A 14,427-nucleotide genomic window follows, 5' to 3' on the forward strand; every position below is an offset into this window, starting at 1 on the left:
GTCTCAGTGTCTGGTGCATAGTATAGGGTTAAGAAATATTTGCCTCATGGGTGAAAGAATACATTCTGCACTATTTCCATAGCAGAAATAAATTCCACACATACTCTCTAAATTCTCCCATTCCAAGGGCGCCTGGCCAGCTCAGTTGGTAGAGCATGTGACTCTGGATGTCAGGGTCGTGAGTTTGAGCCCCACACTGGGTGTGGAGCCTACTTAATTAAAAAAAAATATCCTATATCCAGACCCCTTTATGATATTAAGCAATGGGGATTTCACCTCTTTTATGTCTGGCTTCAACACATGCCCCACTCTGTCCTTGGCTCCTGGAATTCATCGACTACCACCTCTGGATTACCTCTGCCCATTTAATTTCAAAGTGAATACCCTGCCATAGTGTTTCCACCTCCAAATTAATTTTAGATAGAAAAAGGGAAGAAGAAAAAAATATTTATCTCTATACAATAGTGGATTATAGATTCTGTATTGTCTTTGCACATCCCTGCATCATGTGCAATTATTAAAATTAAAGGGTAGCATTTAGCAATTTGTTCTAATAACAGTAATTTTGTATCAGCAACAGCTTTCCATGTGTGAACGAAAGTAAATCAATTGCTATCTTTAATTAAAGGACAAAGGCGAGACTGAGGCAAAGTAAAAGTTCTCAGGTGATTACTCTGAGAGCACCTGAAGTTTCAATGTTTTTCAAACCAAAAAAAATCTAAAGCAAAAAAAAAATTAATCTTTAAACTATGTATGAGACTTCATCTAAGCACAGAATAATCAAATAATCAGAAAATAAACGAGATGTGAGCATCATTTGAATGCTGAACATCAGATCGCTTTAAGGTGTGCTATTTTGCTATTAACATTAAAGAGCTGACTCCTGACTCCTCCCCATCTCCTTCTCATCATTTTCCCCTGCAGGCACCCTGCTCACCAGCCTTCCTTCCATTCTTGACACAAAGCACGTTTATTCCTGCTGCAGGGCCTTTGCACTTGCTGTCCCTCTCCCTGAGCCTCTTTTCCAAGGCTGGCTCCTTCCTGTCATTCAGGACTCAGCTCAAAGGACATCTCCTCCAGGAGGCCTTCCCATATCATTCTATCTGAAGTAATCTCTGTGCACATTTCCTCCGCATGACTCTGGGTCTCACTATCCTGCTTTGTTTCCCCATAGCACATGTCACTGTCTGCAACATCTAATTAATGTGTTTTTTTCCTTTTTAACGAATTTCTGCCCTTCACCACTGCATTGTAAGTTCCATGTGAGCGGGGCCCTTTTCTGTCTTGACCACGTCTGTATGCCCATATCTATTAGGCACTTAGAGGCTTGTTAAATGGATGAAGACAGATAAATAAATGAAGGCAGTTGAAAATTACAAAAATATCTAAAGGGAGATAAATAGAATTTAAAGGTAAAGGTAAGCTGTGTATTTCACAGACTTCTTCCTGGGTAGAAGAGCATGTCCTTTGTTTAAAAAAATTCCTGTCAAGGGTTCTATAATATTAAGGTGAGGAAGTAGCTAGCGTGGGAAGAAATTTTAAGAGGCACCAAAAATACAAGCATATTGCAGGTCAGGGACACTTCCAGACTAATTACAAATTGAGAAATTTGTTTCAACATCAAATGAAGAATGGATGTATAGGTGAATATAGGTATAATCATCTTCAAAGAAACAAATAAACCTATGTTTTTCACTCTTGTTCATATGAAATTTTAGACCTTCACACAGATCCACTTGAGTTCACTGATGCCTAGCAATTGGTAAGCTAAAGTATAAAGCCTACAATTTAGTCTGCATTAGAATAGAAGAATAAGGGTTAGCTGTTATTACTGTCATTGTTGATATCAATGTCATTATCATAATCATCGTTTGCAGGAATATGCCCAGACCTGAGGGAAAACAGTCAGGAATAGAGCGTACTGAATTCTGATGAATGAGTTCAAAGTTCCCGAAGGGAGCTGGCTGGATACATTTCCACTTTCTTTGCACCCAGGAGAAAGCAACAGAAGCATAAACTGGTTTAGTTCAAAGCAATTCATTTCAGTGGCTTCCCACACTCACTCAAGGACTAAACTAAGTTGCTTTTCCTTTGCCTAAGGGCAGAAAGGGCTCTTGGCCATTGTCCCAGGGAGGCTGCCTGGCCTGATTGCCATCAGCTCTTCTTAATTAATAAGCCCTTTTTACTTTCAGCTCACACCGACAAGGCGCTTAGGTTTGGATCAATCAGTTGATTAGGATAAGAACCTGGAGGGGTTGGGTGGATAGTTCCATTAGGGCAGGCCCCCAGGAAGGAGTACTTGTTAAAGGGTGAGGAGCAAGAGGCAGCAGCTTCATCATAAGGGTGGATGGCACAGGCCCCAGTGGTTGCCATGTTTACTTTGGGCAACAATTTATGGTCAGATCTACAGAAACAATGATTGATTTTCAGGCTTTTTGATCAATTATGAGACTCTCATCACAGCTATAATTATCAAAACTATGATAAATTAATCTAGATTTGAGAAATTGGATCCAATATAGCAGAGTGGTTCAGAGTATAGACTCAGCTTTGAATCCTGGCTCCCTGACCTCGGGCAAGTTACTTCACCTCTCTGCACCTTAGTTTTCCCATTAGTAAAAGGGAGATAATTGTACCTACCTCTTGGGATAGCTGCAAGCATTAAAAAAGTTATGTATTTGGGGCTCGTTACAGTGTAGATATGTTAGCTATTATTTATTATCTCTATAATTAAGGGAGATGGGGGTCAGGGGAGAAAATATTTACCCTCTGGAGCAAGCATGGGCTTCATTTAATTCAATAAAAAGTCTCTGGGTGTCTATTATTTACCAGGTGCTGGTTTCAGATGGGAGCAAGACACAGTCCTGTACTCAAAGAGTTCATGGTGTAGGAAGGGAGAAAGACATGTAAACGCATACATCATAATACACCGTAACAGTGAAAACAGAAGGTGCAATGGTTGCACAGAAGAGGGAGTGATGGACTATCGGGGGGAGTCTCTGAGCAGGTGACCTCTGAGCTGGGCTTTGAAGATGGAGTTTGCTAGATGAGCGAGTGCCAGGTGGAAGGATTCCAGGAGGGAGAGGGATAGCACTATAAAGACACAGACTCATAAAACACGCTTTTGCTGGACTATAAAATGTGGGTGGAGGGGGGAGGAGGAGAGGATGTAATTATAGAGCATCATATAAGTACATTTGATTTCATTTACATTAATATTGCAGCATCAAAGTGGAAGGGGCTGGAGACAGGTCAAGAAGAGGTAACTGTGGCCAGATCATGAAGAGCCTGGTATTTACCTGCTTCAGTTGTGTGTAGGCTGAACCGAGGCCGTGGTGGTGGGAATGGAGAAGGAACAAGAGGTAATTAAGGGGTAGGGCTGCTGGGGCTTGGTGATTGAGTGGATGTGGGAGGTGAGGGAGGGAGAGGAATCCAAGACACTCTCAGGTTCACTGGGCTTGACACACAAGGAGGCTGTATGACTGTGGAAGAAGGGCCTGTTTGGGGGATGAGAAGGTCAGGCCCGTGTTGGGCATGTGGAGCTTACCACGCCTGTGAACATCCAGGGGGGATGTGGGCAGCTGGAATTGCACACCAGAGGTTCTATATGTGAGTTTATAGAGTTTGCCTGGAGGCATGTGGTTGGGATAGAACCTGGAGCCCTAGGGTATAATATTGATAATGGTTAACATTTCACGCATACTTGCTGCGTGCCAAGCTGTGCCACGCATCTCCCTGCCAAATCAGGGACCATATTTGCTTCGCTCATCGTCTTACCTCCGGTAACTGGCACATCCTGGGCGCACAGTAATGATTTGGTTGAATGGAGGCTCTCATTTAGTCCTCACAACCACTCTATGGGGCAGATAGTATTAGGATCCTCGTTTTACAGACGAGGAAAATGATCTAGGAAAGATTACACTGACCAAGGTCACACACTTGTAAGCAGCAGATCTGAGATTTGAAATCAGCTCTCTGTGACTGTAAAGTCCGAAGTTCTTAACAGTTTTGTTAGAATGTTAACATCTCCTAAAAATGTACTTATGTGACCTAGGGTGAGGCTCGAACCCCTCTGAGACTACCACATCAGGAGTGGGGTTCAAAAATCTCAGAGCTCCCTTTCCAGCTTCAAAACTCTGACGTCAGACGACTCCCGTGGAGATGCACGGCGGGGGCCCACACCCCGTCACTGAGGGCCCAAGGCCTGAGGAGTTGCCGCGGGGCTACCTCGCCACACCAGGAGCGTCCAGGTGGGAGCCGTCTGTCCCAGGGGCAGGCCAAGCAGGTGGATTAGGGTTCTACCCCTGGACAACAGATTACCACCAACTTAGCAGCTTGAAACAACACGCATGTCTCCTCTCAGTTTCTGTGGACTCAGTGGTTTAGCTCTGTCCTCTGTTCAAGGTCTTGCAAAGCTGCAATCAAGTTGTCAGCTGAACTGAGTTTTTAGCCAGATGCTTGAATGGGGAAGAGTCTGCTTCTGAGCTCACTCTGGTTGTCACACACTTTATTTCCTCATGATTGTATACCTAAGGCCTGACTTGCTGCTGGCTCTTGGCCAGAGGCCACTGTCAGGTCGAGGAGGTGGCTTCCTCAACATGGTTGCTCACTTCATCAAGCCTGCCAGGAGAACCTACCAGTATGTGCTGGTTAGATGGATATCTATATCATCTATATCTATATATCTCCCTTATATAGCAATAGATATAGTAGATACATAAATAGTGCATATTATATATCATCGGAGTAACATCCCATCACCTTTGCCATATTTTATTGCTTAGAGGCAAGTCTTAGGTTCCATCTCTACTCAAGGAGAGGGATTTACACAAAGGTGTGGACACCAGGAGGTAGGAATTACTGGGGGTCCCCCGAGGGTCTGTCATCCACAAAAGGTCACGTTACCTACTGAGAACTTACAAGTAATAATAAATCCAACTAAAGTTGGTCTGCTTTTTTATTAATGCCATGAACTGTCAAATACTTCTTCCTGAAAAAAAGTCTTTTGTTGTTTTAAGGTCTAAACAGTTGCTGGGATTGCTGTTGAGTTTTCACAATGCATAGGTAAGCTTCATTTTTAAAATTACTTATCTTTTAATGCATTGTATTCTACATGGAAGTAAACTCCCAAGTTACTCTAACAGTTGGTCCCCAACACATGGACTTAGCTATATGCCTTCATTTTAAGAGTAAAGCTGTAATGGTTCAGAGTCATTTGAGATTGTTTTGGGTGCAGTGCACCTCTCAAACTCTCTGGTAGTACACAGTACTGTGTTTAAATAGATTTGAAATAAATGAGCACAACAGTGACTGTAAAGACTGAGAAATTGAACTTGAGTTACTTCACTTCTGTTATTATATATGACCGTGGGGAGTTTTTGTGTTTAAAATTTAACACTGTGAAGGAAGCGATGCAAACTGAGAAGTGTGATGTTCTTACTTGGTAAATACACATCTCAGCTAATACAGGAAATACTTTACTAAATTTTAATATTAACTTTAAAGTGGAAAATTCCCTTAACAATATTTATTGGAAAACTGAAAAACGAATCAAAACAAAACATTACAACATTATGATTTAGTAGTTGCCTAATACTTGGTGAGCTACTGTTTTCCTGCTTAGGATTAAAAATAGCTAGCCCTAATTTGGCTCACCATGGGCTAGACTCTTCCAAACACACACTCACACGCACTCATATCTGTATGAACTCGTTAAAACCACCCTAGCAGGTGAGTCCTGCTATCAATCTTATAGATAAAATAATCTGGGGCACAGAAGGCTTGTGATCTGCTCCAGATCATCCAACTAGAGTGGCAGAGCTGGAATTTGAACCGGGTAATGTGGCTCCAATCCCTGAATTCTTAGCCGCTAGTGAGAAAAGACAAAGCAAAACCAATATCCCCGACAACCCTGCAGGCCGATGGAAGCCCTTCAAAAAGGACAGGAGGGCTGCTTTCTGTTCCAGACCGGCCCCTGCTGGATCCTGGGCGGAGGGAGAGCGGGCTTCCCGAGGGGGTGCTCTCTGGGCGTCCCCTTCTCTGCCCTCGTCTGCCAGGCCCAGGTTTCGCCTGGCCCTTCCCAGCTTCCGGCCCTTTGCTCCAGGCCAGGTCGCAGGGTCAGGAGCTCGCGAGTCCTCTATTTACTGTTTGGTTTCCATGGTGACACGTAGGCGCCGTCAGCGCCTCCCGTCACAGGCCCCGCAGCGCGGCCCCCACCCGGCGCCGTGACGTCTGCCCGCCGCTTCCGCTCTGCCCATATTTGGCGTAGCCCGCGAGTCGCCGGTCGGTAGGAGGCTGCGAGCCGGGCTCCCGCCTCCCCCCGCCCCCTGTTCCCGGCCACGCCCTCGCGGGGGTGCTGCCGGACGCTCTGTGTCATGCGCCCCCCGCCCCCGCCCCTTCCCGCAGATCCAAGGTGCGGCGAGGAACGGGGGCGTTAGGGAGCCCTAGAGAGGGCGTGGGTGATCGGATGAGCTCTGAGGTCTGTAAATATTCCTTGACTCTTTGAGGCTGCAGACAAGATTTGGGGCTGTCTCGTCCGTCCCGGGTGGGTGAGCTCGGATCACGATTTTCTCACTCGGTGCCGGAAATCATGGAAAGAGCCATCCCTAGCCTAACTCTTATTTTATAGGCTCGAACAAAATTCTCGCCCATGGCGCAGTGGAAAGCTTTGAAGCTGGAGGTTCTGGGATCAGTGTTGCCCCTTGGGAGAAAAGTGACCTTGGGAAGGGTCACTTCCCTTTACCCGGCCTGGTAAAATGAGCTGTAGGGGTGGGTGGAGTGATCGTACTGTTTGCAGCGGTGTCAAGTCAGGTTTGTGGGGGGGGGGGGCGGGGATCGTCCATCACCTTCGAACTATCCCGTATCCCCGTGGCATAATTGGAATGTCAGTGAAGCTCGCTGAGGACCCCTACAATTCTGATCCTTACAGTAACTGGATTTGTGTGGCTCTTTGAGCCTTGCTCGTATGAGGCGCTTAATTAACTCAGTTAACTGACTATTGAATGAATCCTAGGTAAATTACCTTCGGATTTCACCTTCATAAATCCGGATCCCCGCAATTCCTCTTACAGGCGGAAGGAAGAATATTGCGATGATTAATAATCGCGCAGCAGGGTTGCTGATGTAAAGCGATTTGCAGATGTAAAGGGCAATAAGCATTCCTGGGAGGAATCCAGCGAGATTCCAGAAGTCTCCGAGGGAGCCGTGGGTGTATGCCGCCAGGCCCTGAGGGCGGGGGTGAGGCGGGCAGTGTCGCAGAGGCCACTGCTGGGGACTCGACTGGCTGCCGGCATGGGGCTAACTCTTCAAGCTGCTCAGTCGCGCGCCCTTCCTCCCCCCAATTCCCCAGTTTCTCTGGCCAGAGGACTGTGTGTTTTCCAGAATATCAGAGCTGGAACGCATGTCAGACATTTCCCTCTAATCCAGCCTTTCTGTTTCACAAATGGGGAAACTAAGGCTCAGAGAAGTTGATTCATCCACCCAAACTTGCACAGCTAGTTAGAGACAGATAGAGATGAGGATTTCTGGCTTCAAACTAGAGTCCTTTCCACCTCGCCTCTAACCCCCTGTGCTCCTGTGGCTTGGGGACCCTGCTGCCTGGTTCAGATGGTGGGCTGTGCAGTAAAGCTAAATACTGACTTCAGGCCTCCTAAAGGATGCCAGTGGGACACCTTCTGCTCTACACAGCCCACAGCCCGACCCCAGGGCCTGCAGTGATGTGCAGGAAGTGTGTTCTGCCAAAGCCACAAGTATTCCTCCTTACAGTGGCTGGAATGGCTTCTCTTGTCCAGAGAACCCGAGTTGGCTGTCCTGAAACCAGGCTTAGACTAGCAGTAGGTCATTTTTCATAGTTACCCAAGCCCTGCATTAAGCTTTTCTCAGCCAAGGCAACAGCAGAAGGCGTGTAGCCTGAACCCGTGGGAACCCCTTTTTGCTCATTGTAAGGTCTTTTCATGGTGCACAGACGTTGGATTCTGTAGGGGAATGCCTCAAATGTCCCCGTCTCTCTTCCCTGTCCGTCTCAACCAACTTCCTCTTACATTCCATATTCTATTTCTTCCTTAACTTCTAGACTGAGTATGAAGGCAGCTCAGACTGAGAAAATTGGTGCCCACCGCTGGCCTCAGCCATCCCCACCGGCTGATTGGAGGAGTCTGGGATCCTCCGCCTCTGATTGTACTCGGAGCTATAGCGGTAGAAGCAGCCGCTCTGCCCCCTGGTGGACGTTTGAGGCACAGCGCCCTTCTCCAATTCCAGAAGCAGCCCCGTGGTGGTGACTAGAGGAAGGAAGCGCTCTTTGTTCCCTCGGATAGAAATGGCAAAATTTGGCAGAAGAAAAATAATCCCAGCCCTTTCTTTTTCTAGTTTATTTCTGAGGATCTGGTCCGTTTGGATGCAGAAAAGACTTGTGTTGTTTCTCTTGCCTGGACTGTATTTTTCCTTCCCGCTTATCCAAACCCTGCCCCCTTTTCAACCCCTGTTTCAAGTTCCGCCTCCTTCATAACAATCTCTCTTACTCCCGCTCCTATATATCTTCTAAAATACAGCTGTGCACAGACCCAGCACACAGAGTGCACACTTACATATGTCATTAGTGTTGTTTCCTTGAGGGCGGGAGCCGGGTTTGTGTGTCTTTGTGTTCGTAGACTGCATATGCCCAGCACAGGGCTGGGGACAGAAACTGCTGTCAATAAGCTCTTGCTGACTAATTGGTAAATTAATTGATTAATCTCCGCAAAAGCAAACTCTAAGCCTTTACTTCGACCAACCTTCCAGAACTGTCAGTTCTTTGGGGGAATCTAGTGACCTAACCAAATATCGCCTTGCACAATAAGTACTTCCACAAAGAATTTCACAAGAGAACACCACCATCCCCCAGGGAGGGATGAGGAAGTTTGAAGTGGACTCTCAGAGAGAGATGTGGAGGAGGGTGGCCATGTGGAAAGGTCAAAGGACAAAGAATTAGGAGGGAGAGGCCCCTGTTCCTGGGCTCAGAGAGGCCGCTCAGGCCCTAGTGCCTGGTGTGGATCCGGACTGCACCACCTGCGTGTGGCCTTAGGCAGGTTCACTCCCTTCTCTGGGTGTCAGTTTCTCATCAGTAAAAATAAGTACCCATCTCCTAGTAATAGTATGAGGATAAATTGAGTTGCTATTTGCCAAGTGCCCAGCACATAAGTGCTATATAACAGTTTGTAGATGAATTTTCCAGCAAAGGTGTCTTGTAAATGGGATGGAGATTATTATACCATCTCTCGGTTCCCTTTCACACCAGCCTTCCAGACAGTGCATGAACTTTGGGGTCAGGCAGGCCTGAGTTGACTCTTGTCTCTGTTAGCAGTTGTGTGGCTTTGGGCAAATTGCTCTACTTCTTGGAGCCTTGGTGTTCTCATCTGTGAAATGAGGATAATTGTGTCTACCTCAAAAGACTGGTGTGTGCATTGCATGCTTGGGAAGTACCTAAAGCATAGAAGGAGCGTAATAAACAGAAGCGATGGTTATTATTGATGAGAGGAGCCATGCCTAAAGAAGAGGGTCTCCAAAATCTATGATGTTTCAAGAAAGAGTGAGCGTACTGAACAGCCACAAGGCCAGCTCAGCCACGGAGCTCGGGGTGGTGAGGGGGAAGGCCTGGGTCTGGGCCATGACTGGATATCACAGGCGCTGAAGAAACCAAGAATGGTTTGTACATCAGCTCTAGGAACATTTCTGCCCCAAGGCTGCGCTGAGGGTGTGGATCCAGTGGGGCTGGGTGCCACTTGTAGGTCCTTCTGCACTCCTTCCCAGGAGAGGGGACTTGACAGGGTGTGGGCAGGGTGGGCCTCGGAAACCTGTCCTTGTGGAGTGCGCCTGTGTGGGAATGGCCCAGAGACATCCTGCCCTGGAACCCGGACTTCCAGCACTGGTGTGGCCCTCCCTCACGGCAGAACCCGCCCGCACAGCTCCTCAGTGCTGCCATTCCCAAACCTGTCCCACGACGCCGGGACTGATTGCCAGCAATTCTCCAAGGGCTGGGGGAAGGGGGCGGGGGGCGGTGATAGTCTTAAAGCCGAATTAACCTTGCCTCCCTTCAGCTGCAGATGTGGAAAAGTACTAAATGGGGTATGCAAATGCTGTTTGTATTCCTTTGAGTTCTTTTGGGGAAGGCGGAAGGAGGGTTGCAAAATCCCAACAATGATAGGGTGTTGCAATCCCAAACACGCTGGGAATCACTCTTACGGTCCTCACGCTTGACTGCGCTTGTCCCTTGTGACCCGCGAGGAGTTGTGTGCTCCCTGATGGCAGGCTCTATCAGGCTCTATACTAAGGAGGTCACTATTCCGGGATCCCAGACACAGTCTGAGACCTGGACAAATCCACCTTAGGGGCTGTTTGGGGATCACATAGGAATCTGTAAGCCCCATTCCAAACTCCTATTTCTCATGATGGCAACAGGGTGGACCCCAGTGACTAGCATCCAGAGCAGAACTCAAAGGAAGAAACTATTTGTAAAAAAACCCAGGACCTATGAAGAGTCACAAAGGTACCAGTAATGGTTGTCTGTGGCCGAAGAGGGAATGTGTTTTTCTTCTTTTTGCTTGTTTGTACTTTCTGATTTTTTGTCTTTGGCAAGCACCTATTGCTTTTGTAAGAAGAAAGGATGTTTTTAAAATGTTCCCAGCAGAGCAGTTTTTTTTTTTTTTTTTAATAGATAATAAATGGGAAGGTTCAAACACCCTCTGGTTTTTTTTTTGTTGTTGCTTTTCCTCTCTTTCCAAAAGAAATAGATGCTCCTGGTGAAATCTTTGACAATTCAAACAATCAAAATAAAGAAAATAAAAAATCACCTGTAGTCTCATCACAGAGATAATGACTGTCATTATTTTTGATTTTACCTTTCCTGTACACTTTATAGTCTTTAGCTTTTATGCTGTGGTTTTTATGAAAATAGGACCACGCTGTAATCATGTTTTGTAATCTGCTTTTTCTACACCGTAGATCATGAACATATTTTTCTATGTGATCAAATTTAATCGCTAGTTACATAGGATTCTGGTTATAAACATCCAACAATTTAACCAATTCTGCATTGTTGAAATATAACCTTGGGGCAGTTTCTAAATTTTTTGCTGTTATAGACAAGGCTGCAAATATCTTCACAGCTAATTTTTTGTGCACATCCAGGATTATTTCTTTTGGGGGTGGGCCAAGAGTGTGCTCCTTGAGGCTTTTGAAATGTAGCTGCGCCCTCAGGAGAGACAGTCCCAAGGTAGAGTGCTCAGGCCCTGTGACAAAGGGGAAGGTCATATTGGCTCACCCTGTTTCTAGCTGTGTAATTGTAAAAATTATTTACCTTTTCAACACTTCAATTTCCTCAACTATAAAACTGGAACGAGGGCGCCTGGGTGGCTCAGTTGGTTAAGCGACTGCCTTCAGCTCAGGTCATGATCCTGGAGTCCCGGGATCGAGTCCCGCATCGGGCTCCCTGCTTGGCAGGGAGTCTGCTTCTCCCTCTGATCCTCCCCCCTCTCATGCTCTCTGTCTCTCATTCTCTCTCTCTCTCAAATAAATAAATAAAATCTTAAAAAAAAAAAAAAATAAAACTGGAACGGTAGTAGCTGTGTAGTTAAGACGGTTGTCAGGACTGTTGATGTCTGGATTGTCTTTCCTTCAGGGGAAGAAGTTGTCCTGAAACTGAGGTCTGGTTGCCTGGGACAGTGTGGTTGGGGGGGAACTCAGGCAGGTTTAAATGGTAAATGGCGAAGATGCTGGAGAGGGGACGGTAGAGGTGCACAGGTAGTGGAGAAGGGGCTGGTGGGGAGGAGGGTGAGGAAGGGTTAGAAGAGGAGGGAGTGGGACTCAGGGGGCAGGGGTGAGATGTCAGCAGGGATGTGGGCAGCAGGGGCGTGTGCCAGTCGCTTTGGGGGGGCGGAGCCTCTGTCCTCCACTCTGGGCGCCCCATCCCCCCAGGCGGCTTGAGCCCCACGTTGCTTCACTCCCTGCCAGTCTTCTTTCGGTTCCTTGAGTGCGACGTTCCTCTGTGTTGTGTGACCTTCGTACATTCTCTTCCCCCTGCCAGGAACTCCTACTCTTTGCCTGGCTAACTTTTTTTTTTTTTTTTTAAGATTTTATGTATTTATTTGACACACAGAGAGAGACAGCGAGAGCAGGAACACAAGCAGGGGGAGTGGGAGAGGGAGAAGCAGGCTTCCCGCCGAGCAGGGAGCCCGATGTGGGACTCGATCCCAGGACTGTAAGGCAGACGCTTAACGACTGAGCCACTCAAGCACTCCCCCTTTTTTAAAAAAGATTTTACTCATTAATTTGTCAGAGACAGAGAGAGCGAGCACAAGCAGAGGGAGCAGCAGGCAGAGGGAGAGGGAGAAGCAGTCTCCCTGCCAAACAAGGAGCTCGATGTGGGGCTCGATCCCAGGACTCTGGGATCATGACCAGAGCTGAAAGCAGACGCTTAACCGACTGAGGCACCCAGGCGTCCCGCCTGGCTAACTTTTAGGCAGCATCAGATCACAAGCTTAAAGCTCACTTCCTCAGAGAGGCCTTTCCTGACCATCTGGTATAAACCAGCTCCCCTCCCTCCTGTGACTGGCTCATGGCCTCTGTACCCACATGGCAACATCAAGGTCTGTAGTTACGTGTGTGATGGTTCTCCCTTGGTGTCCCCACTAGGCTGAAAGCTCCACCAGGGTAGGAACAGGGTCTGTTTTTTGCTCACAATTGTATCCCTGATGCCCAGGACATAGTAGGCACTCAATAAGTATTTATTGAAATGGAAGAAGAAACCAGTTGCTTTGTGACCTGTAAAATGCTTTTACATCCCTCCTGTGGTTCAGTCTCATCTTGATTGGCGCTGGCTGATTGGCTGAAGGAACAGGAGATTTGGGGGCTGAAAGGGATGCCTTAGCCAGTTCCTCTCCCCTCCTCCTTTCCCTTGAGCAAGTGGGCTTTCCTTTCTCAGACTAGAAACTTGAAATCAGTGCCTCTTAAACCTGATGTTGTATATCAATTACCTGGGGATCTTCTTAACATGGGAATTGTGATCGCGGGGGTCTAGGATCCTCCCTAGGGTTGGGTCCAAGATTCTGCATCTCTAGCAAGCTCCCAGGTCACGCGCCTCTGGTTGAACAGGGAGGCTTTCTATTCCCGGCGTCACTGGGATGCTCACCCTTAAGGTTGGGTCGCTTCGCCCTCTGTCGGCCACTGAAGGGCATGGCAATCCTTGACCAAGTAGATAAAGAGCGCCTACACGGATTTTGTTAAGTCACGCCAAATTCTTGGGGGACAAAATCTTCTGCTAAAAGCAGAGTGGCACACAGATTCTGAAAGTATTAGGAAATGTATTCTTAAGAATGCACTCTGGGGGCACCTAGGTGGCGTGACCGACTCTTGGTTTCGGCTCAGGTCCTGATCTCAGGGTCAGGGGATCAAGCCCTAGGTGGGGCTCCTAGCTCAGTCCGGAGTCCGCTGGAGATTCTCTCTCCCTCTCTCTCTGCCCCTCCCGCTCATGCTCTCTCTCTCAAAAAATAAATAAATAAATCTTAAAAAAGAAAGAAAGAAAGAAAGAAAGCACTCTGTAAAGGATCCTGCCATGCTGAGGCAAAAGGAATGCCCTGAACTGAAGGATGTTAGGGCTGGGAGGGACCCTGACACTCAGCTAGTGAACGACTTCCTTCTTTCACCACTGTTTGCTTTTCCTTTTTTTTTTAAATAGCAGAGGCCTTTCTTCATCAGGGATGCGTAATGACTTGCATGAAGCCTAGGCGTTTTGGCCTCTGTGGGCTCCTTCCTCTATAAAAATTAATTGAAAATTGTATTTTATGATTGTTTTGGTATAAAGATAAATATGTTAACATATATAATATATTGTCATTTTTATTTTTTATTTTTTTAAAAGATTTTATTTATTTATTTGACAGAGAGAGACACAGCGAGAGAGGGAACACAAGCAGGGGGAGTGGGAGAGGGAGAATCAGGCTCCCCGCTGAGCAGGGAGCCCGATGCGGGGCTCGATCCCAGGACCCCGGGATCATGACCTGAGCTGAAGGCAGACGCTTCTTTGGCGCCCCTATATTGTCATTTTTCGATGTAAAAGTTAATTTTTTTCTTCTGATTTTCAAAAGAAATTAAACCATTTCCGTGGATTTGTGAAAATATTGTGGGCCTTAGGCACCAGGCTGTTTGTATCAGCCCTGTTCTCTGCGCGGTGCCTGGGTTCTATCTCTCTACCCACACGCCCAAGGCTGTAGGACACGCCTCGAGGGCCAGATTGCTTTTAACGCAGGTGCCCAGATTGGACACGTTAAAGGGCTTATACAAAATACTGAGTGTTTACTCTGTGCCAAGTGCTTGAAACATATTGTTTAAGTTTCGGAACAACCTTTTTAGGTAGGTGTTACTGCCCATGTTGTGCCCCCAAGAAAATCAGAGTGAGAA

At 47.0% G+C, this 14,427-nt stretch overlaps 1 long non-coding RNA gene across 2 annotated transcripts in view; it reads left to right on the plus strand.

Annotated features, from left to right (window-relative positions):
- Positions 1 to 6,337: 6,337 nt before the first annotated feature.
- LOC118523291 (uncharacterized) overlaps positions 6,338 to 14,427 on the plus strand; it is a 69,083-nt gene continuing 60,993 nt past the window's right edge. For both annotated transcript variants that reach the window (XR_013440785.1, XR_013440784.1), the window contains exons 1-2: positions 6,338 to 6,478; positions 8,072 to 10,519. This is a non-coding gene — a long non-coding RNA (uncharacterized LOC118523291). The remainder of the gene's footprint in view (positions 6,479 to 8,071; positions 10,520 to 14,427) is intronic.

This window comes from Halichoerus grypus, chromosome 8, assembly GCF_964656455.1.
Source record: "Halichoerus grypus chromosome 8, mHalGry1.hap1.1, whole genome shotgun sequence".
NCBI lineage: Eukaryota > Metazoa > Chordata > Mammalia > Carnivora > Phocidae > Halichoerus > Halichoerus grypus.